We start from the raw sequence: 22,799 nt of genomic DNA, 5'->3' as shown, positions 1-22,799 counted from the left end.
AATGGTTAAGGTCTTAACTCTTACTCTGGCCTAATAGCTAAGATCTTAACTCTTACTCTGGCCTAATAGCTAAGGTCTTAGACTCGTACTCTGGCCTACTGGTTAAGGTCTTAACTCTTACTCTGTCCTAATAGCTAAGGTCTTAGACTCGTACTATGGCCAACAGGTTAAGGTCTTAACTCTTACTCTGGCCTAATAGCTAAGGTCTTAGACTCGTACTCTGGCCTACTGGTTGAGGTATTAACTCTTACTCTGGCCTAATGGTTAAGGTCTTAACTCTTACTCTGGCCTAATAGCTAAGTTCTTAACTCTTACTCTGGCCTAATAGCTAAGGTCTTAGACTCGTACTATGGCCTACAGGTTAAGGTCTTAACTCTTACTCTGGCCTAATAGCTAAGGTCTTAACTCTTACTCTGGCCTACTGGTTAAGGTCTTAACTCTTACTCTGGCCTAATAGCTAAGGTCTTAGACTCATACTATGGCCTACAGGTTAAGGTCTTAACTCTTACTCTGGCCTACTGGTTAAGGTCTTAACTCTTACTCTGGCCTAATAGTTAAGGTATTAACCCTTACTCTGGCCTAATAGCTAAGGTCTTAACTCTTACTCTGGACTAATAGCTAAGGTCTTAGACTCGTACTCTGGCCTAATGGTTAAGGTCTTAACTCTTACTCTGGCCTAATAGCTAAGGTCTTAAATCTTACTGTGGCCTAATGGTTAAGGTCTTAACTCTTACTCTGGCCTAATAGCTAAGGTCTTAACTCTTACTCTTGCCTACTGGTTAAGGTCTTAACTCTTACTCTAGCCTAATAGCTAAGGTCTTAGACTCATACTCTGGCCTAATAGCTAAGGTCTTAACTCTTACTCTGGCCAAATAGCTAAGGTCTTAACTCTTACTCTGGCCTAATAGCTAAGGTCTTAGACTCGTACTCTGGCGTAATGTTTAAGGTCTTAACTCTTACTCTGGCCTAATAGCTAAGGTCTTAACTCTTACTCTGGCCTAATAGCTAAGGTCTTAGACTCGTACTATGGCCTACAGGTTAAGTTCTTAACTCTTACTCTGGCCTACTGGTTAAGATCTTAACTCTTACTCTGGCCTACTGGTTAAGGTCTCAACTCTTACTCTGGCCTTATAGCTAAGGTCTTAACTCTTACTCTGGCCAACTGGCTGAGGTCTTAAATCTTACTGTGGCCCAATGGTTAAGGTCTTAACTCTTACTCTGGCCTAATAGCTAAGGTCTTAACTCTTACTCTGGCCTACTGGTTAAGGTCTTAACTCTTACTCTAGCCTAATAGCTAAGGTCTTAGACCCGTACTCTGGCCTACTGGTTAAGGTCTTAACTCTTGCTCTGGCCTACTGGTTAAGGTCTTCACTCTTACTCTGGCCTAATAGCTAAGGGCTTAGACTCGTACTATGGCCTACAGGTTAAGGTCTTAACTCTTACTCTGGCCTACTGGTTAAGGTCTTAGACTCATAATCTGGCCTAATGATTAAGGTCTTAACTCTTACTCTGGCCTAATAGCTAAGATCTTAACTCTTACTCTGGCCTAATAGCTAAGGTCTTAGACTCTTACTCTGTCCTACTGGTTAAGGTCTTAACTCTTACTCTGGCCTAATTGCTAAGGTCTTAGACTCGTACTCTGGCCTAATGGTTAAGGTCTTAACTCTTACTCTGGCCTAATAGCTAAGATCTTAACTCTTACTCTGGCCTAATAGCTAAGGTCTTAGACTCGTACTCTGGCCTACTGGTTAAGGTCTTAACTCTTACTCTGTCCTAATAGCTAAGGTCTTAGACTCGTACTATGGCCTACAGGTTAAGGTCTTAACTCTTACTCTGGCCTAATAGCTAAGGTCTTAGACTCGTACTCTTGCCTACTGGTTAAGGACTTAACTCTTACTCTGGCCTAATGGTTAAGGTCTTAACTCTTACTCTGGCCTAATAGCTAAGGTCTTAACTCTTACTCTGGCCTAATAGCTAAGGTCTTAGACTCGTACTATGGCCTACAGGTTAAGGTCTTAACACTTACTCTGGCCTAATAACTAAGGTCTTAGACTCTTACTCTGGCCTACAGGTTAAGGACTTAACTCCTACTCTGGCCTAATAGCTATGGTCTTAATTCTTACTCTGGCCTACTGGTTAAGGTCTTAGACTCCTACTCTCGCCTAATAGCTAAGGTCTCAACTCTTTCTCTGGCCTAATAGCTAAGGTCTTAACTCTTACTCTGGCCTAATAGCTAAGGTCTTAGACTCGTACTCTGACCTAACGGTTAAGGTCTTAACTCTTACTCTGTCCTAATAGCTAAGGTCTTAGACTCGTCCTCTGGCCTACTGGTTAAGGTCTTAACTCTTGCTTTGGCCTACTGGTTAAGGGCTTAACTCTTACTCTGGCCTAATTGCTAAGGTCTTAGACTCGTACTCTGGCCTAATGGTTAAGGTCTTAACTCTTACTCTTTCCTAATAGCTAAGATCTTAACTCTTACTCTGGCCTAATAGCTAAGGTCTTAGACTCGTACTCTGGCCTACTGGTTAAGGTCTTAACTCTTACTCTGGTCTACTGGAAAAGGTCTTAACACTTACTCTGGCCTAATAGCTAAGGTCTTAGACTCGTTCTCTGGCCTAATAGCTAAGGTCTTAACTCTTACTCTGTCCTACTGGTTAAGGTCTTAACTCTTACTCTGGCCTAATAGCTAAGGTCTTAACTCTTTCTCTGGCGTAATAGCTAAGGTCTTATCTCTTACTCTGGCCTAATAGCTAAGGTCTTAGACTCATACTCTGGCCTAATAGCTAAGGTCTTAGACTCGTGCTCTGGCCTAATGGTTAAGGTCTTAACTCTTACTCTGGCCTAATAGCTAAGGTCTTAGACTCATACTCTGGCCTAATGGTTAAGGTCTTAACTCTTACTCTGGCCTTCAGGTTAAGGTCTTAACTCTTACTCTGGCCTAATAGCTAAGGTCTTAGACTCTTACTCTGGCCTACAGGTTAAGGATTTAACTCTTACTCTGGCCTAATAGCTAAGGTCTTAACTCTTACTCTGGCCTACTGGTTAAGGTCTTAGACTCCTACTCTCGCCTAATAGCTAAGGTCTTAACTCTTTCTCTGGCCTAATAGCTAAGGTCTTAACTCTTACTCTGGCCTAATAGCTAAGGTCTTAGACTCGTCCTCTGGCCTACTGGTTAAGGTCTTAACTCTTACTCTGGCCTAATAGCTAAGATCTTAACTCTTACTCTGGCCTAATAGCTAAGGTCTTAGACTCGTCCTCTGGCCTACTGGTTAAGGTCTTAACTCTTACTCTGGCCTAATAGCTAAGATCTTAACTCTTACTCTGGCCTAATAGCTAAGGTCTTAGACTCGTACTCTGGCCTACTGGTTAAGGTCTTAACTCTACTCTGGCCTACTGGAAAAGGTCTTAACACTTACTCTGGCCTAATAGCTAAGGTCTTAGACTCGTTCTCTGGCCTAATAGCTAAGGTCTTAACTCTTACTCTGTCCTACTGGTTAAGGTCTTAACTCTTACTCTGGCCTAATAGCTAAGGTCTTAACTCTTACTCTGGCCTACTGGTTACGGTCTTAACTCTTACTCTGGCCTAATAGCTAAGGTCTTAACTCTTACTCTGGCCTAATAGCTAGGGTCTTAGACTCGTGCTCTTGCCTAATGGTTAAGGTCTTAACTCTTACTCTGGCCTAATAGCTAAGGTCTTAGACTCGTACTCTGGCCTAATGGTTAAGGTCTTAACTCTCACTCTGGCCTACAGGTTAAGGTCTTAACTCTTACTCTGGCCTAATAGCTAAGGTCATAGACTCTTACTCTGGCCTACTGATTAAGGTCTTAACTCTTAGTCTGGCCTAATAGTTAAGATCTTAACTCTTACTCTGGCCTAATAGCTAAGGTCTTAACTCTTACTCTGGCCTACTTGTTAAGGTCTTAACTCTTACTTTGGCCTACAGAGTAAGGTCTTAACTCTTACTCTGGCCTACAGGTTAAGGTCTTAACTCTTACTCTGGCCTAATAGCTAAGGTCTTAACTCTTACTCTGGCCTAATAGCTAAGGTCTTAGACTCGTACTCTGGCCTAATGGTTAAGGTCTTAACTCTTACTCTGGCCTAATAGCTAAGGTCTTAGACTCGTACTCTGGCCTACTGGTTAAGGGCTTAACTCTTGCTCTGGCCTACTGGTTAAGGTCTTAACTCTTACTCTGGCCTAATAGCTAAGGTCTTAGACTCGTACTCTGGCCTAATGGTTAAGGTCTTAGACTCTTACTCTGGCCTACTGGTTAAGGTCTTAACTCTTACTCTGGCCTACTGGTTAAGGTCTTAACTCTTACTCTGGCCTAATGGTTAAGGTCTTAACTCTTACTCTGGCCTAATAGCTAAGGTCTTAACTCTTACTCTGGCCTAATAGCTAAGGTCTTAACTCTTACTCTGGCCTAATGGTTAAGGTCTTAACTCTTACTCTGGCCTACTGGTTAAGGTCTTAACTCTTACTCTGGCCTAATAGCTAAGGTCTTAGACTCGTACTCTGGCCTAATAGCTAAGGTCTTAACTCTTACTCTGGCCAAATAGCTAAGGTCTTAACTCTTACTCTGGCCTAATAGCTAAGGTCTTAGACTCGTACTATGGCCTACAGGTTAAGGTCTTAACTCTTACTCTGGCCTACTGGTTAAGGTCTTAACTCTTACTCTGGCCTAATAGCTAAGGTCTTAACTCTTACTCTGGCCTAATAGTTAAGGTCTTAGACTCTTACTCTGGCCTAATAACTAATGTCTTAGACTCGTACTCTGGCCTACTGGTTAAGGTCTTAACTCTTACTCTGACCTAATAGCTAAGGTCTTAGACTCGTACTCTGGCCTACTGGTTAAGGTCTTAACTCTTACTCTGGCCTAATAGCTAAGGTCTTAGACTCATACTATGGCCTACAGGTTAAGGTCTTAACTCTTACTCTGGCCTACTGGTTAAGGTCTTAACTCTTACTCTGGCCTAATAGTTAAGGTATTAACCCTTACTCTGGCCTAATAGCTAAGGTCTTAACTCTTACTCTGGACTAATAGCTAAGGTCTTAGACTCGTACTCTGGCCTAATGGTTAAGGTCTTAACTCTTACTCTGGCCTAATAGCTAAGGTCTTAAATCTTACTGTGGCCTAATGGTTAAGGTCTTAACTCTTACTCTGGCCTAATAGCTAAGGTCTTAACTCTTACTCTTGCCTACTGGTTAAGGTCTTAACTCTTACTCTAGCCTAATAGCTAAGGTCTTAGACTCATACTCTGGCCTAATAGCTAAGGTCTTAACTCTTACTCTGGCCAAATAGCTAAGGTCTTAACTCTTACTCTGGCCTAATAGCTAAGGTCTTAGACTCGTACTCTGGCGTAATGTTTAAGGTCTTAACTCTTACTCTGGCCTAATAGCTAAGGTCTTAACTCTTACTCTGGCCTAATAGCTAAGGTCTTAGACTCGTACTATGGCCTACAGGTTAAGTTCTTAACTCTTACTCTGGCCTACTGGTTAAGATCTTAACTCTTACTCTGGCCTACTGGTTAAGGTCTCAACTCTTACTCTGGCCTTATAGCTAAGGTCTTAACTCTTACTCTGGCCAACTGGCTGAGGTCTTAAATCTTACTGTGGCCCAATGGTTAAGGTCTTAACTCTTACTCTGGCCTAATAGCTAAGGTCTTAACTCTTACTCTGGCCTACTGGTTAAGGTCTTAACTCTTACTCTAGCCTAATAGCTAAGGTCTTAGACCCGTACTCTGGCCTACTGGTTAAGGTCTTAACTCTTGCTCTGGCCTACTGGTTAAGGTCTTCACTCTTACTCTGGCCTAATAGCTAAGGGCTTAGACTCGTACTATGGCCTACAGGTTAAGGTCTTAACTCTTACTCTGGCCTACTGGTTAAGGTCTTAGACTCATAATCTGGCCTAATGATTAAGGTCTTAACTCTTACTCTGGCCTAATAGCTAAGATCTTAACTCTTACTCTGGCCTAATAGCTAAGGTCTTAGACTCTTACTCTGTCCTACTGGTTAAGGTCTTAACTCTTACTCTGGCCTAATTGCTAAGGTCTTAGACTCGTACTCTGGCCTAATGGTTAAGGTCTTAACTCTTACTCTGGCCTAATAGCTAAGATCTTAACTCTTACTCTGGCCTAATAGCTAAGGTCTTAGACTCGTACTCTGGCCTACTGGTTAAGGTCTTAACTCTTACTCTGTCCTAATAGCTAAGGTCTTAGACTCGTACTATGGCCTACAGGTTAAGGTCTTAACTCTTACTCTGGCCTAATAGCTAAGGTCTTAGACTCGTACTCTTGCCTACTGGTTAAGGACTTAACTCTTACTCTGGCCTAATGGTTAAGGTCTTAACTCTTACTCTGGCCTAATAGCTAAGGTCTTAACTCTTACTCTGGCCTAATAGCTAAGGTCTTAGACTCGTACTATGGCCTACAGGTTAAGGTCTTAACACTTACTCTGGCCTAATAACTAAGGTCTTAGACTCTTACTCTGGCCTACAGGTTAAGGACTTAACTCCTACTCTGGCCTAATAGCTATGGTCTTAATTCTTACTCTGGCCTACTGGTTAAGGTCTTAGACTCCTACTCTCGCCTAATAGCTAAGGTCTCAACTCTTTCTCTGGCCTAATAGCTAAGGTCTTAACTCTTACTCTGGCCTAATAGCTAAGGTCTTAGACTCGTACTCTGACCTAACGGTTAAGGTCTTAACTCTTACTCTGTCCTAATAGCTAAGGTCTTAGACTCGTCCTCTGGCCTACTGGTTAAGGTCTTAACTCTTGCTTTGGCCTACTGGTTAAGGGCTTAACTCTTACTCTGGCCTAATTGCTAAGGTCTTAGACTCGTACTCTGGCCTAATGGTTAAGGTCTTAACTCTTACTCTTTCCTAATAGCTAAGATCTTAACTCTTACTCTGGCCTAATAGCTAAGGTCTTAGACTCGTACTCTGGCCTACTGGTTAAGGTCTTAACTCTTACTCTGGTCTACTGGAAAAGGTCTTAACACTTACTCTGGCCTAATAGCTAAGGTCTTAGACTCGTTCTCTGGCCTAATAGCTAAGGTCTTAACTCTTACTCTGTCCTACTGGTTAAGGTCTTAACTCTTACTCTGGCCTAATAGCTAAGGTCTTAACTCTTTCTCTGGCGTAATAGCTAAGGTCTTATCTCTTACTCTGGCCTAATAGCTAAGGTCTTAGACTCATACTCTGGCCTAATAGCTAAGGTCTTAGACTCGTGCTCTGGCCTAATGGTTAAGGTCTTAACTCTTACTCTGGCCTAATAGCTAAGGTCTTAGACTCATACTCTGGCCTAATGGTTAAGGTCTTAACTCTTACTCTGGCCTTCAGGTTAAGGTCTTAACTCTTACTCTGGCCTAATAGCTAAGGTCTTAGACTCTTACTCTGGCCTACAGGTTAAGGATTTAACTCTTACTCTGGCCTAATAGCTAAGGTCTTAACTCTTACTCTGGCCTACTGGTTAAGGTCTTAGACTCCTACTCTCGCCTAATAGCTAAGGTCTTAACTCTTTCTCTGGCCTAATAGCTAAGGTCTTAACTCTTACTCTGGCCTAATAGCTAAGGTCTTAGACTCGTCCTCTGGCCTACTGGTTAAGGTCTTAACTCTTACTCTGGCCTAATAGCTAAGATCTTAACTCTTACTCTGGCCTAATAGCTAAGGTCTTAGACTCGTCCTCTGGCCTACTGGTTAAGGTCTTAACTCTTACTCTGGCCTAATAGCTAAGATCTTAACTCTTACTCTGGCCTAATAGCTAAGGTCTTAGACTCGTACTCTGGCCTACTGGTTAAGGTCTTAACTCTACTCTGGCCTACTGGAAAAGGTCTTAACACTTACTCTGGCCTAATAGCTAAGGTCTTAGACTCGTTCTCTGGCCTAATAGCTAAGGTCTTAACTCTTACTCTGTCCTACTGGTTAAGGTCTTAACTCTTACTCTGGCCTAATAGCTAAGGTCTTAACTCTTACTCTGGCCTACTGGTTACGGTCTTAACTCTTACTCTGGCCTAATAGCTAAGGTCTTAACTCTTACTCTGGCCTAATAGCTAGGGTCTTAGACTCGTGCTCTTGCCTAATGGTTAAGGTCTTAACTCTTACTCTGGCCTAATAGCTAAGGTCTTAGACTCGTACTCTGGCCTAATGGTTAAGGTCTTAACTCTCACTCTGGCCTACAGGTTAAGGTCTTAACTCTTACTCTGGCCTAATAGCTAAGGTCATAGACTCTTACTCTGGCCTACTGATTAAGGTCTTAACTCTTAGTCTGGCCTAATAGTTAAGATCTTAACTCTTACTCTGGCCTAATAGCTAAGGTCTTAACTCTTACTCTGGCCTACTTGTTAAGGTCTTAACTCTTACTTTGGCCTACAGAGTAAGGTCTTAACTCTTACTCTGGCCTACAGGTTAAGGTCTTAACTCTTACTCTGGCCTAATAGCTAAGGTCTTAACTCTTACTCTGGCCTAATAGCTAAGGTCTTAGACTCGTACTCTGGCCTAATGGTTAAGGTCTTAACTCTTACTCTGGCCTAATAGCTAAGGTCTTAGACTCGTACTCTGGCCTACTGGTTAAGGGCTTAACTCTTGCTCTGGCCTACTGGTTAAGGTCTTAACTCTTACTCTGGCCTAATAGCTAAGGTCTTAGACTCGTACTCTGGCCTAATGGTTAAGGTCTTAGACTCTTACTCTGGCCTACTGGTTAAGGTCTTAACTCTTACTCTGGCCTACTGGTTAAGGTCTTAACTCTTACTCTGGCCTAATGGTTAAGGTCTTAACTCTTACTCTGGCCTAATAGCTAAGGTCTTAACTCTTACTCTGGCCTAATAGCTAAGGTCTTAACTCTTACTCTGGCCTAATGGTTAAGGTCTTAACTCTTACTCTGGCCTACTGGTTAAGGTCTTAACTCTTACTCTGGCCTAATAGCTAAGGTCTTAGACTCGTACTCTGGCCTAATAGCTAAGGTCTTAACTCTTACTCTGGCCAAATAGCTAAGGTCTTAACTCTTACTCTGGCCTAATAGCTAAGGTCTTAGACTCGTACTATGGCCTACAGGTTAAGGTCTTAACTCTTACTCTGGCCTACTGGTTAAGGTCTTAACTCTTACTCTGGCCTAATAGCTAAGGTCTTAACTCTTACTCTGGCCTAATAGTTAAGGTCTTAGACTCTTACTCTGGCCTAATAACTAATGTCTTAGACTCGTACTCTGGCCTACTGGTTAAGGTCTTAACTCTTACTCTGACCTAATAGCTAAGGTCTTAGACTCGTACTCTGGCCTACTGGTTAAGGTCTTAACTCTAACTCTGGCCTACTGGTTAAGGTCTTAACTCTTACTCTGGCCTAATAGCTAAGGTCCTAACTCTTACTCTGGCCTAATAGCTAAGGTCTTAGACTCGTACTCTGGCCTAATGGTTAAGGTCTTAACTCTTACTCTGGCCTAATAGCTAAGGTCTTAACTCTTACTCTGGCCTAATAGCTAAGGTCTTAGACTCGTACTATGGCCTGCAGTTTAACGTCTTAACTCTTACTCTGGCCTACTGGTTAAGGTCTTAACTCTTACTCTGGCCTACTGGTTAAGGTCCTAACTCTTACTCTGGCCTAATAGCTAAGGTCTTAACTCTTACTCTGGCCTACTGGTTAAGGTCTTAGACTCCTACTCTGGCCTAATAGCTAAGGTCTTAACTCTTTCTCTGGCCTATTAGCTAAGGTCTTAACTCTTACTCTGGCCTAATAGCAAAGGTCTTAGACTTGTACTCTGGCCTAATGGTTAAGGTCTTAACTCTTACTCTGGCCTAATAGCTAAGGTCTTAGACTCGTACTCTGGCCTACTGGTTAAGGTCTTAACTCTTGCTTTGGCCTACTGGTTAAGGTCTTAACTCTTACTCTGGCCTAATTGTTAAGGTATTAGACTCGTACTCTGGCCTAATGGTTAAGATCTTAACTCTTACTCTGGCCTAATAGTTAAGGTCTTAGACTCTTACTCTGGCCTAATAACTAAAGTCTTAGACTCGTACTCTGGCCTACTGGTTAAGGTCTTAACTCTTTCTCTGGCCTAATAGCTAAGGTCTTAGACTCGTACTATGGCCTACTGGTTAAGGTCTTAACTCTTACTCTGGCCTATTGGTTAAGGTCTTAACTCTTACTCTGGCCTAATATCTAAGGTCTTAACTCTTACTCCGGCCTAATAGCTAAGGTCTTAGACTCGTACTGTGGCCTAATAGCTAAGGTCTTAACTCTTACTCTGGCCTAATAGCTAAGGTCTTAGACTCGTACTATGGCCTACAGGTTAAGGTCTTAACTCTTGCTCTGGCCTACTGGTTAAGGTCTTAACTCTTACTCTGGCCTAATAGCTAAGGTCTTAGACTCGTACTCTGGCCTACTGGTTAAGGTCTTAACTCTTACTCGGGCCTAATAGCTAAGGTCTTAGACTTGTAGTCTGGCCTACTGGTTAAGGTCTTAACTCTTACTCTGGCCTAATAGCTAAGGTCTTAGACTCGTACTATGGCCTACTGGTTAAGGTCTTAACTCTTACTCTGGCCTATTGATTAAGGTCTTAACTCCTACTCTGGCCTAATAGCTACAGTCTTAACACTTACTCTGGCCTAATAGCTAAGGTCTTAGACTCATTTGTATTTGTATTTGTATCTGGGTTTTGTATCGCGCCAACTCACCGACAGGTCTCAAAGCGCTACTGACCAAGTACAGAACAAAGATGGAAGAGATAGAAGGTGACGGGTCTAACAGTTAGTTAATGAAGTGGGAACGCGTTCTTGAAGAGTAAAGTCTTCAAGGCCTTCCGAAAGCGGAGGAGATTGGGCTCTCTGCGAAGAGCCTCTGGCAGCTTATTCCAGTTGATGGGGGCCTGTACTGAGAACGATCTGCCTCCTTTGGTCGTTAACTTAAAGCGTGGTTGAGACAATAAGAAGGAGCCCGACGATCGCAAGACGCGTTTGGGTTCGTGGAGCTCGAGTCTTTCCTTTATATAGGCTGGCGCCTGTCCGTGTAATGCTTTATGGCAAATGCACATGCTTTTGAACTCCACTCTCTGCAGCATGGGTAGCCAATGTAATCGATGGAGCAGGGGGGAGGCATGGGTCTTCCTTTGAACCCCAAAGACCAGGCGTGCTGCGTCGTTTAGAATGACCTGGAGACGGCTGATGGAATACTTCGGAAGGCCGAGGTACAGCACATTTCCATAGTCAATTCTAGACACTATTGTGGCTGACACGATAGTTTGCAGCATATTTCTCGAGAGCAGGGGGGCAAGTTTGCGTAGTTGCCTGATTAAGTTAGTGCAGCAGCCCACTACAGCAGAGACTTGATTAGCCATTGAGAGATCTTGATCGATTTTCATCCCAAGACTTTTGACCTTGGGGCAGGGTTTTGGGGCAGGGCCTAGCTCTTGGGGCCAGTAAAGGTCACTCCAAGGGGACACAGCAGTTGAAACAACCAGGACTTCTGTTTTATCCGGATTGATTTTCAACAGGTTAGACGACATCCAGTTCACTATGAAACGTAAGGTGTCTTTGGCCTCTGATTGTGCCGATGAAGTGTTGTCGATGCTCAGCAGTAGCTGCGTATCGTCGGCATAGTTAAATACTTTGCACTTCATCTTTGCCAGCGACTCTACCAGCGGTTGCAAGTAGAGGTTGAATAGGAGTGGCGAAAGCGCTGACCCCTGCGGAACCCCACAAACTAACCTGCCCACCTCTGAGACCTGGTCTGCCAATTGGATCTTCTGCGTCCTACCTGTCAAAAAGGCAGTGAGCCATTTTAGCGCCTGTCCCCCTATCCCGAACCCGGCCAGCCTACCCAGGAGCAGTGCATGGCTGACAGTATCAAACGCTGCTGAGAGATCTAATAATATCAGCGCGCATGGCTTTTTACTGTCAGCCATGCATCTTAGCTCATCCACTACCGACAGTAGTCATACTCTGGACTACTGGTTAAGGTCTTAACTCTTACTCTGGCCTACTGGTTAAGGTCTTAACTCTTACTCTGGCCTAATAGCTAAGGTCTTAGACTCGTACTCGGGCCTAATGGTTAAGGTCTTAGACTCTTACTCTGACCTACTGGTTAAGGTCTTAACTCTTACTCTGGCCTAATGGTTAAGGTCTTAACTCTTACTCTGGCCTAATAGCTAAGGTCTTAACTCTTACTCTGGCCTAATAGCTAAGGTCTTAACTCTTACTCTGGCCTACTGGTTAAGGTCCTAACTCTTACTCTGGCCTAATAGCTAAGGTCTTAGTCTCGTACTCTGGCCTAATGGTTAAGGTCTTAACTCTTACTCTGGCCTAATAGCTAAGGTCTTAACTCTTACTCTGGCCTACTTGTTAAGGTCTTAACTCTTACTCTGGCCTACAGGTTAAAGTCTTAACTCTTACTCTGGCCTAATAGCTAAGGTCTTAGACTCGTACTCTGGCCTACTGGTTAAGGTCTTAACTCTTACTCTGTCCTAATAGCTAAGGTCTTAGACTCGTACTATGGCCTACAGGTTAAGGTCTTAGACTCGTACTCTGGCCTACTGGTTAAGGTCTTAACTCTTACTCTGGCCTACTGGTTAAGGTCTTAACTCTTACCCTGGCCTAATAGCTAAGGTCTTAACTCTTACTCTGGCCTACTGGTTAAGGTCTTAGACTCCTACTCTGGCCTAATAACTAAGGTCTTAACTCTTTCTCTGGCCTAATAGCTAAGGTCTTAACTCTTACTCTGGCCTAATAGCTAAGGTCTTAGACTCATACTCTGGCCTAATGGTTAAGGTCTTAACTCTTACTCTGGCCTAATAGCTAAGGTCTTAGACTCGTACTATGGCCTACTGGTTAAGGGCTTAACTCTTGCTCTGGCCTACTGGTTAAGGTCTTAACTCTTACTCTGGCCTAATTGCTAAGGTCTTAGACTCGTACTCTGGCCTAATGGTTAAGGTCTTAACTCTTACTCTGGCCTAATAGCTAAGATCTTAACTCTTACTCTGGCCTAATAGCTAAGGTCTTAGACTCGTACTCTGGCCTACTGGTTAAGGTCTTAACTCTTACTCTGGCCTAATGGTTAAGGTCTTAACTCTTACTCTGGCCTAATAGCTAAGGTCTTAACTCTTACTCTGGCCTAATAGCTAAGGTCTTAGACTCATACTCTGGCCTAATAGCTAAGGTCTTAACTCTTACTCTGGCCTAATAGCTAAGGTCTTAGACTCGTACTATGGCCTACAGGTTAAGGTCTTAACTCTTACTCTGGCCTAATAGTTAAGGTCTTAGACTCTTACTCTGGCCTCATAACTAAAGTCTTAGACTCGTACTCTGGCCTACTGGTTAAGGTCTTAACTCTTTCTCTGGCCTAATAGCTAAGGTCTTAGACTCGTACTATGGCCTACTGGTTAAGGTCTTAACTCTTACTCTGGCCTATTGGTTAAGGTCTTAACTCTTACTCTGGCCTAATATCTAAGGTCTTAACTCTTACTCCGGCCTAATAGCTAAGGTCTTAACTCTTACTCTGGACTACTGGTTAAGGTCCTAACTCTTACTCTGGCCTAATAGCTAAGGTCTTAGACTCATACTTTGGCCTAATGGTTAAGGTCTTAGACTCTTACTCTGGCCCACTGGTTAAGGTCTTAACTCTTACTCTGGCCTACTGGTTAAGGTCTTAACTCTTACTCTGGCCTAATGGTTAAGGTCTTAACTCTTACTATGGCCTAATAGCTAAGGTCTTAACTCTTACTCTGGCCTACTTGTTAAGGTCTTAACTCTTACTTTGGCCTACAGAGTAAGGTCTTAACTCTTACTCTGGCCTACAGGTTAAGGTCTTAACTCTTACTCTGGCCTAATAGCTAAGGTCTTAACTCTTACTCTGGCCTAATAGCTAAGGTCTTAGACTCGTACTCTGGCCTAATGGTTAAGGTCTTAACTCTTACTCTGGCCTAATAGCTAAGGTCTTAGACTCGTACTCTGGCCTACTGGTTAAGGGCTTAACTCTTGCTCTGGCCTACTGGTTAAGGTCTTAACTCTTACTCTGGCCTAATAGCTAAGGTCTTAGACTCGTACTCTGGCCTAATGGTTAAGGTCTTAGACTCTTACTCTGGCCTACTGGTTAAGGTCTTAACTCTTACTCTGGCCTACTGGTTAAGGTCTTAACTCTTACTCTGGCCTAATGGTTAAGGTCTTAACTCTTACTCTGGCCTAATAGCTAAGGTCTTAACTCTTACTCTGGCCTAATAGCTAAGGTCTTAACTCTTACTCTGGCCTAATGGTTAAGGTCTTAACTCTTACTCTGGCCTAACAGCTAAGGTCTTAACTCTTACTCTGGCCTACTGGTTAAGGTCTTAACTCTTACTCTGGCCTAATAGCTAACGTCTTAGACTCGTACTCTGGCCTAATAGCTAAGGTCTTAACTCTTACTCTGGCCAAATAGCTAAGGTCTTAACTGTTACTCTGGCCTAATAGCTAAGGTCTTAGACTCGTACTATGGCCTACAGGTTAAGGTCTTAACTCTTACTCTGGCCTACTGGTTAAGGTCTTAACTCTTACTCTGGCCTAATAGCTAAGGTCTTAACTCTTACTCTGGCCTAATAGTTAAGGTCTTAGACTCTTACTCTGGCCTAATAACTAATGTCTTAGACTCGTACTCTGGCCTACTGGTTAAGGTCTTAACTCTTACTCTGACCTAATAGCTAAGGTCTTAGACTCGTACTCTGGCCTACTGGTTAAGGTCTTAACTCTAACTCTGGCCTACTGGTTAAGGTCTTAACTCTTACTCTGGCCTAATAGCTAAGGTCTTAACTCTTACTCTGGCCTAATATCTAAGGTCTTAGACTCGTACTCTGGCCTAATGGTTAAGGTCTTAACTCTTACTCTGGCCTAATAGCTAAGGTCTTAACTCTTACTCTGGCCTAATAGCTAAGGTCTTAGACTCGTACTATGGCCTACAGTTTAACGTCTTAACTCTTACTCTGGCCTACTGGTTAAGGTCTTAACTCTTACTCTGGCCTACTGGTTAAGGTCCTAACTCTTACTCTGGCCTAATAGCTAAGGTCTTAACTCTTACTCTGGCCTACTGGTTAAGGTCTTAGACTCCTACTCTGGCCTAATAGCTAAGGTCTTAACTCTTTCTCTGGCCTATTAGCTAAGGTCTTAACTCTTACTCTGGCCTAATAGCAAAGGTCTTAGACTTGTACTCTGGCCTAATGGTTAAGGTCTTAACTCTTACTCTGGCCTAATAGCTAAGGTCTTAGACTCGTACTCTGGCCTACTGGTTAAGGTCTTAACTCTTGCTTTGGCCTACTGGTTAAGGTCTTAACTCTTACTCTGGCCTAATTGCTAAGGTCTTAGACTCGTACTCTGGCCTAATGGTTAAGATCTTAACTCTTACTCTGGCCTAATAGCTAAGATCTTAACTCTTACTCTGGCTTAATAGCTAAGGTCTTAGACTCGTACTCTGGCCTACTGGTTAAGGTCTTAACTCTTACTCTGTCCTAATAGCTAAGGTCTTAGACTCGTACTATGGCCTACAGGTTAAGGTCTTAACTCTTACTCTGGCCTAATAGCTAAGGTCTTAGACTCGTACTCTGGCCTACTGGTTAAGGTCTTAACTCTTACTCTGGCCTAATGGTTAAGGTCTTAACACTTACTCTGGCCTAATAGCTAAGGTCTAAACTCTTACTCTGGCCTAATAGCTAAGGTCTGAGACTCGTACTCTGACCTACTGGTTAAGGTCTTAACTCTTACTCTGGCCTACTGGTTAAGGTCTTAGACTCGTACTCTGGCCTACTGGTTAAGGTCTTAACTCTTACTCTGGCCTACTGGTTAAGGTCTTAACTCTTACTCTGGCCTAATAGCTAAGGTCTTAGACGCGTACTCTGGCCTAATGGTTAAGGTCTTAGACACTTACTCTGGCCTAATAGCTAAGGTCTTAGACTCGTACTCTGGCCTACTGGTTAAGGGCTTAACTCTTGCTCTGGCCTACTGGTTAAGGTCTTAACTCTTACTCTGGCCTAATAGCTAAGGTCTTAGACTCGTACTCTGGCCTAATGGTTAAGGTCTTAGACTCTTACTCTGGCCTACTGGTTAAGGTCTTAACTCTTACTCTGGCCTACTGGTTAAGGTCTTAACTCTTACTCTGGCCTAATGGTTAAGGTCTTAACTCTTACTCTGGCCTAATAGCTAAGGTCTTAACTCTTACTCTGGCCTAATAGCTAAGGTCTTAACTCTTACTCTGGCCTAATGGTTAAGGTCTTAACTCTTACTCTGGCCTAACAGCTAAGGTCTTAACTCTTACTCTGGCCTACTGGTTAAGGTCTTAACTCTTACTCTGGCCTAATAGCTAACGTCTTAGACTCGTACTCTGGCCTAATAGCTAAGGTCTTAACTCTTACTCTGGCCAAATAGCTAAGGTCTTAACTGTTACTCTGGCCTAATAGCTAAGGTCTTAGACTCGTACTATGGCCTACAGGTTAAGGTCTTAACTCTTACTCTGGCCTACTGGTTAAGGTCTTAACTCTTACTCTGGCCTAATAGCTAAGGTCTTAACTCTTACTCTGGCCTAATAGTTAAGGTCTTAGACTCTTACTCTGGCCTAATAACTAATGTCTTAGACTCGTACTCTGGCCTACTGGTTAAGGTCTTAACTCTTACTCTGACCTAATAGCTAAGGTCTTAGACTCGTACTCTGGCCTACTGGTTAAGGTCTTAACTCTAACTCTGGCCTACTGGTTAAGGTCTTAACTCTTACTCTGGCCTAATAGCTAAGGTCTTAACTCTTACTCTGGCCTAATATCTAAGGTCTTAGACTCGTACTCTGGCCTAATGGTTAAGGTCTTAACTCTTACTCTGGCCTAATAGCTAAGGTCTTAACTCTTACTCTGGCCTAATAGCTAAGGTCTTAGACTCGTACTATGGCCTACAGTTTAACGTCTTAACTCTTACTCTGGCCTACTGGTTAAGGTCTTAACTCTTACTCTGGCCTACTGGTTAAGGTCCTAACTCTTACTCTGGCCTAATAGCTAAGGTCTTAACTCTTACTCTGGCCTACTGGTTAAGGTCTTAGACTCCTACTCTGGCCTAATAGCTAAGGTCTTAACTCTTTCTCTGGCCTATTAGCTAAGGTCTTAACTCTTACTCTGGCCTAATAGCAAAGGTCTTAGACTTGTACTCTGGCCTAATGGTTAAGGTCTTAACTCTTACTCTGGCCTAATAGCTAAGGTCTTAGACTCGTACTCTGGCCTACTGGTTAAGGTCTTAACTCTTGCTTTGGCCTACTGGTTAAGGTCTTAACTCTTACTCTGGCCTAATTGCTAAGGTCTTAGACTCGTACTCTGGCCTAATGGTTAAGATCTTAACTCTTACTCTGGCCTAATAGCTAAGATCTTAACTCTTACTCTGGCTTAATAGCTAAGGTCTTAGACTCGTACTCTGGCCTACTGGTTAAGGTCTTAACTCTTACTCTGTCCTAATAGCTAAGGTCTTAGACTCGTACTATGGCCTACAGGTTAAGGTCTTAACTCTTACTCTGGCCTAATAGCTAAGGTCTTAGACTCGTACTCTGGCCTACTGGTTAAGGTCTTAACTCTTACTCTGGCCTAATGGTTAAGGTCTTAACACTTACTCTGGCCTAATAGCTAAGGTCTAAACTCTTACTCTGGCCTAATAGCTAAGGTCTGAGACTCGTACTCTGACCTACTGGTTAAGGTCTTAACTCTTACTCTGGCCTACTGGTTAAGGTCTTAGACTCGTACTCTGGCCTACTGGTTAAGGTCTTAACTCTTACTCTGGCCTACTGGTTAAGGTCTTAACTCTTACTCTGGCCTAATAGCTAAGGTCTTAGACGCGTACTCTGGCCTAATGGTTAAGGTCTTAGACACTTACTCTGGCCTAATAACTAAAGTCTTAGACTCGTACTCTGGCCTACTGGTTAAGGTCTTAACTCTTACTCTGACCTAATAGCTAAGGTCTTAGACTCGTACTCTGGCCTACTGGTTAAGGTCTTAACTCTTACTCTGGCCTACTGGTTAAGGTCTTAACTCTTACTCTGGCCTAATAGCTAAGGTCTTAGACTCGTACTCTGGCCTAATGGTTAAGGTCTTAGACTCTTACTCTGGCCTACTGGTTAAGGTCTTAACTCTTACTCTGGCCTACTGGTTAAGGTCTTAACTCTTACTCTGGCCTACTTGTTAAGGTCTTAACTCTTACTTTGACCTACAGGTTAAGGTCTTAACTCTTACTCTGGCCTACAGCTTAAGGTCTTAACTCTTACTGTGGCCTAATAGCTAAGGTCTTAACTCTTACACTGGCCTAATAGCTAAGGTCTTAGACTCATACTTTGGCCTAATGGTTAAGGTCTTAACTCTTACTCTGGCCTAATAGCTACGGTCTTAACTCTTACTCTGGCCTAATAGCTAAGGTCTTAGACTCGTACTATGGCCTACAGTTTAACATCTTAACTCTTACTCTGGCCTACTGGTTAAGGTCTTAACTCTTACTCTGGCCTAATAGTTAAGGTCTTAACTCTTACTCTGGCCTACTGGTTAAGGTCTTAGACTCCTACTCTGGCCTAATAGCTAAGGTCTTAACTCCTTCTCTGGCCTAATAGCTAATGTCTTAACTCTTACTCTGGCCTAATAGCAAAGGTCTTAGACTTGTACTCTGGCCTAATAGTTAAGGTCTTAACTCTTACTCTGGCCTAATAGCTAAGGTCTTAGACTTGTACTCTGTCCTACTGGTTAAGGTCTTAACTCTTGCTCTGGCCTACTGGTTAAGGTCTTAACTCTTACTCTGGCCTAATTGCTAAGGTCTTAGACTCGTACTCTGGCCTAATGGTTAAGGTCTTAACTCTTACTCTGGCCTAATAGCTAAGATCTTAACTCTTACTCTGGCCTAATAGCTAAGGTCTTAGACTCGTACTCTGGCCTACTGGTTAAGGTCTTAACTCTTACTCTGTCCTAATAGCTAAGGTCTTAGACTCGTACTATGGCCTACAGGTTAAGGTCTTAACTCTTACTCTGGCCTAATAGCTAAGGTCTTAGACTCGTACTCTGGCCTACTGGTTAAGGTCTTAACTCTTACACTGGCCTAATGGTTAAGGTCTTAACTCTTACTCTGGCCTAATAGCTAAGGTCTTAACTCTTACTCTGGCCTAATAGCTAAGGTCTTAGACTCGTACTCTGGCCTACTGGTTAAGGTCTTAACTCTTACTCTGGCCTACTGGTTAAGGTCTTAACACTTACTCTGGCCTAATAGCTAAGGTCTTAGACTCGTAATATGGCCTACAGGTTAAGGTCTTAACTCTTACTCTGGCCTAATAACTAAGGTCTTAACTCTTACTCTGGCCTACTGGTTAAGGTCTTAACTCTTACTCTGGCCTAATAGCTAAGGTCTTAGACTCGTACTCTGGCCTAATGGTTAAGGTCTTAACTCTTACTCTGGCCTAATAGCTAAGGTCTTAACTCTTACTCTGGCCTAATAGTTAAGGTCTTAGACTCTTACTCTGGCCTAATAACTAAAGTCTTAGACTCGTACTCTGGCCTACTGGTTAAGGTCTTAACTCTTACTCTGGCCTACTTGTTAAGGTCTTAACTCTTACTTTGGCCTACAGGTTAAGGTCTTAACTCTTACTCTGGCCTACAGGTTAAGGTCTTAACTCTTACTCTGGTCTAATAGCTAAGGTCTTAACTCTTACTCTGGCCTAATAGTTAAGGTCTTAGACTCGTACTCTGGCCTACTGGTTAAGGTCTTAACTCTTACTTTGGCCTAATGGTTAAGGTCTTAAACTCTTACTCTGGCCTAATGGTTAAGGTCTAAGACTCTTACTCTGGCCTACTGGTTAAGGTCTTTACTCTTACTCTGGCCTACTGGTTAAGGTCTTAACTCTTACTCTGGCCTAATGGTTAAGGTCTTAACTCTTACTCTGGTCTAATAGCTAAGGTCTTAACTCTTACTCTGGCCTACTTGTTAAGGTCTTAACTCTTACTCTGGCCTACAGGTTAAAGTCTTAACTCTTACTCTGGCCTAATAGCTAAGGTCTTAGACTCGTACTCTGGCCTACTGGTTAAGGTCTTAACTCTTACTCTGTCCTAATAGCTAAGGTCTTAGACTCGTACTATGGCCTACAGGTTAAGGTCTTAACTCTTACTCTGGCCTAATAGCTAAGGTCTTAGACTCGTACTCTGGCCTACTGGTTAAGGTCTTAACTCTTACTCTGGCCTAATGGTTAAGGTCTTAACTCTTACTCTGGCCTAATAGCTAAGGTCTTAACTCTTACTCTGGCCTAATAGCTAAGGTCTTAGACTCGTACTCTGGCCTACTGGTTAAGGTCTTAACTCTTACTCTGGCCTACTGGTTAAGGTCTTAACTCTTACTCTGGCCTACTGGTTAAGGTCTTAACACTTACTCTGGCCTAATAGCTAAGGTCTTAGACTCGTACTATGGCCTAATAGTTAAGGTGTTAGACTCTTACTCTGGCCTAATAACTAAAGTCTTAGACTCGTACTCTGGCCTACTGGTTAAGGTCTTAACTCTTAATCTGGCCTAATATCTAAGGTCTTAACTCTTACTCTGGCCTAATAGTTAAGGTCTTAGACTATTACTCTGGCCTACTGGTTAAGGTCTTAACTCTTACTCTGGCCTACTGGTTAAGGTCTTAACTCTTACTCTGGCCTACTGGTTAAGGTCTTAACTCTTACTCTGGCCTAATAGTTAAGGACTTAGACTCGTACTCTGGCCTACTGGTTAAGGTCTTAACTCTTACTCTGGCCTAATGGTTAAGGTCTAAAACTCCTACTCTGGCCTAATGGTTAAGGTCTTAGACTCTTACTCTGGCCTACTGGTTAAGGTCCTAACTCTTACTCTGGCCTACTGGTTAAGGTCTTAACTCTTACTCTGGCCTAATAGCTAAGGTCTTAACTCTTACTCTGGCCTACTTGTTAAGGTATTAACTCTTACTCTGGCCTAAAGGTTAAAGTCTTAACTCTTACTCTGGCCTAATAGCTAAGGTCTTAGACTCGTACTCTGGCCTACTGGTTAAGGTCTTAACTCTTACTCTGTCCTAATAGCTAAGGTCTTAGACTCGTACTATGGCCTACAGGTTAAGGTCTTAACTCTTACTCTGGCCTAATAGCTAAGGTCTTAGAGTCGTACTCTGGCCTACTGGTTAAGGTGTTAACTCTTACTCTGGCCTAATGGTTAAGGTCTTAACTCTTACTCTGGCCTAATAGCTAAGGTCTTAACTCTTACTCTGGCCTAATAGCTAAGGTCTTAGACTCGTACTCTGGCCTACTGGTTAAGGTCTTAACTCTTACTCTGGCCTACTTGTTAAGGTCTTAACTCTTACTCTGGCCTACTGGTTAATGTCTTAGACTCCTACTCTGGCCTAATAGCTAATGTCTTAACTCTTTCTCTGGCCTAATAGCTAAGGTCTTAGACTCGTACTCTGGCCTAATGGTTAAGGTCTTAACTCTTACTCTGGCCTAATAGTTAAGGTCTTAGACTCGTACTCTGGCCTACTGGTTAAGGGCTTAACTCTTGCTCTGGCCTACTGGTTAAGGCCTTAACTCTTACACTGGCCTAATAGCTAAGGTCTGTGACTCGTACTATGGCCTAATAGCTAAGGTCTTAACTCTTACTCTGGCCTAATAACTAAGGTCTTAACTCTTACTCTGGCCTACTTGTTAAGGTATTAACTCTTACTCTGGCCTAAAGGTTAAAGTCTTAACTCTTACTCTGGCCTAATAGCTAAGGTCTTAGACTTGTACTCTGGCCTACTGGTTAAGGTCTTAACTCTTACTCTGTCCTAATAGCTAAGGTCTTAGACTCGTACTATGGCCTACAGGTTAAGGTCTTAACTCTTACTCTGGCCTAATAGCTAAGGTCTTAGAGTCGTACTCTGGCCTACTGGTTAAGGTGTTAACTCTTACTCTGGCCTAATGGTTAAGGTCTTAACTCTTACTCTGGCCTAATAGCTAAGGTCTTAACTCTTACTCTGGCCTAATAGCTAAGGTCTTAGACTCGTACTCTGGCCTACTGGTTAAGGTCTTAGCTCTTACTCTGGCCTACTGGTTAATGTCTTAACTCTTACTCTGGCCTAATAGCTAAGGTCTTAAATCTTACTGTGGCCTAATGGTTAAGGTCTTAACTCTTACTCTGGCCTAATAGCTAAGGTCTTAACTCTTACTCTTGCCTACTGGTTAAGGTCTTAACTCTTACTCTAGCCTAATAGCTAAGGTCTTAGACTCATACTCTGGCCTAATAGCTAAGGTCTTAACTCTTACTCTGGCCAAATAGCTAAGGTCTTAACTCTTACTCTGGCCTAATAGCTAAGGTCTTAGACTCGTACTCTGGCATAATGTTTAAGGTCTTAACTCTTACTCTGGCCTAATAGCTAAGGTCTTAACTCTTACTCTGGCCTAATAGCTAAGGTCTTAGACTCGTACTATGGCCTACAGGTTAAGTTCTTAACTCTTACTCTGGCCTACTGGTTAAGATCTTAACTCTTACTCTGGCCTACTGGTTAAGGTCTTAACTCTTACTCTGGCCTTATAGCTAAGGTCTTAACTCTTACTCTGGCCAACTGGCTGAGGTCTTAAATCTTACTGTGGCCCAATGGTTAAGGTCTTAACTCTTACTCTGGCCTAATAGCTAAGGTCTTAACTCTTACTCTGGCCTACTGGTTAAGGTCTTAACTCTTACTCTAGCCTAATAGCTAAGGTCTTAGACCCGTACTCTGGCCTACTGGTTAAGGTCTTAACTCTTGCTCTGGCCTACTGGTTAAGGTCTTCACTCTTACTCTGGCCTAATAGCTAAGGGCTTAGACTCGTACTATGGCCTACAG

This window comes from Triturus cristatus, chromosome 2_1 (genome assembly GCF_964204655.1).
Source record: "Triturus cristatus chromosome 2_1, aTriCri1.1, whole genome shotgun sequence".
NCBI lineage: Eukaryota > Metazoa > Chordata > Amphibia > Caudata > Salamandridae > Triturus > Triturus cristatus.
This window is presented reverse-complemented; position numbering follows the sequence as displayed.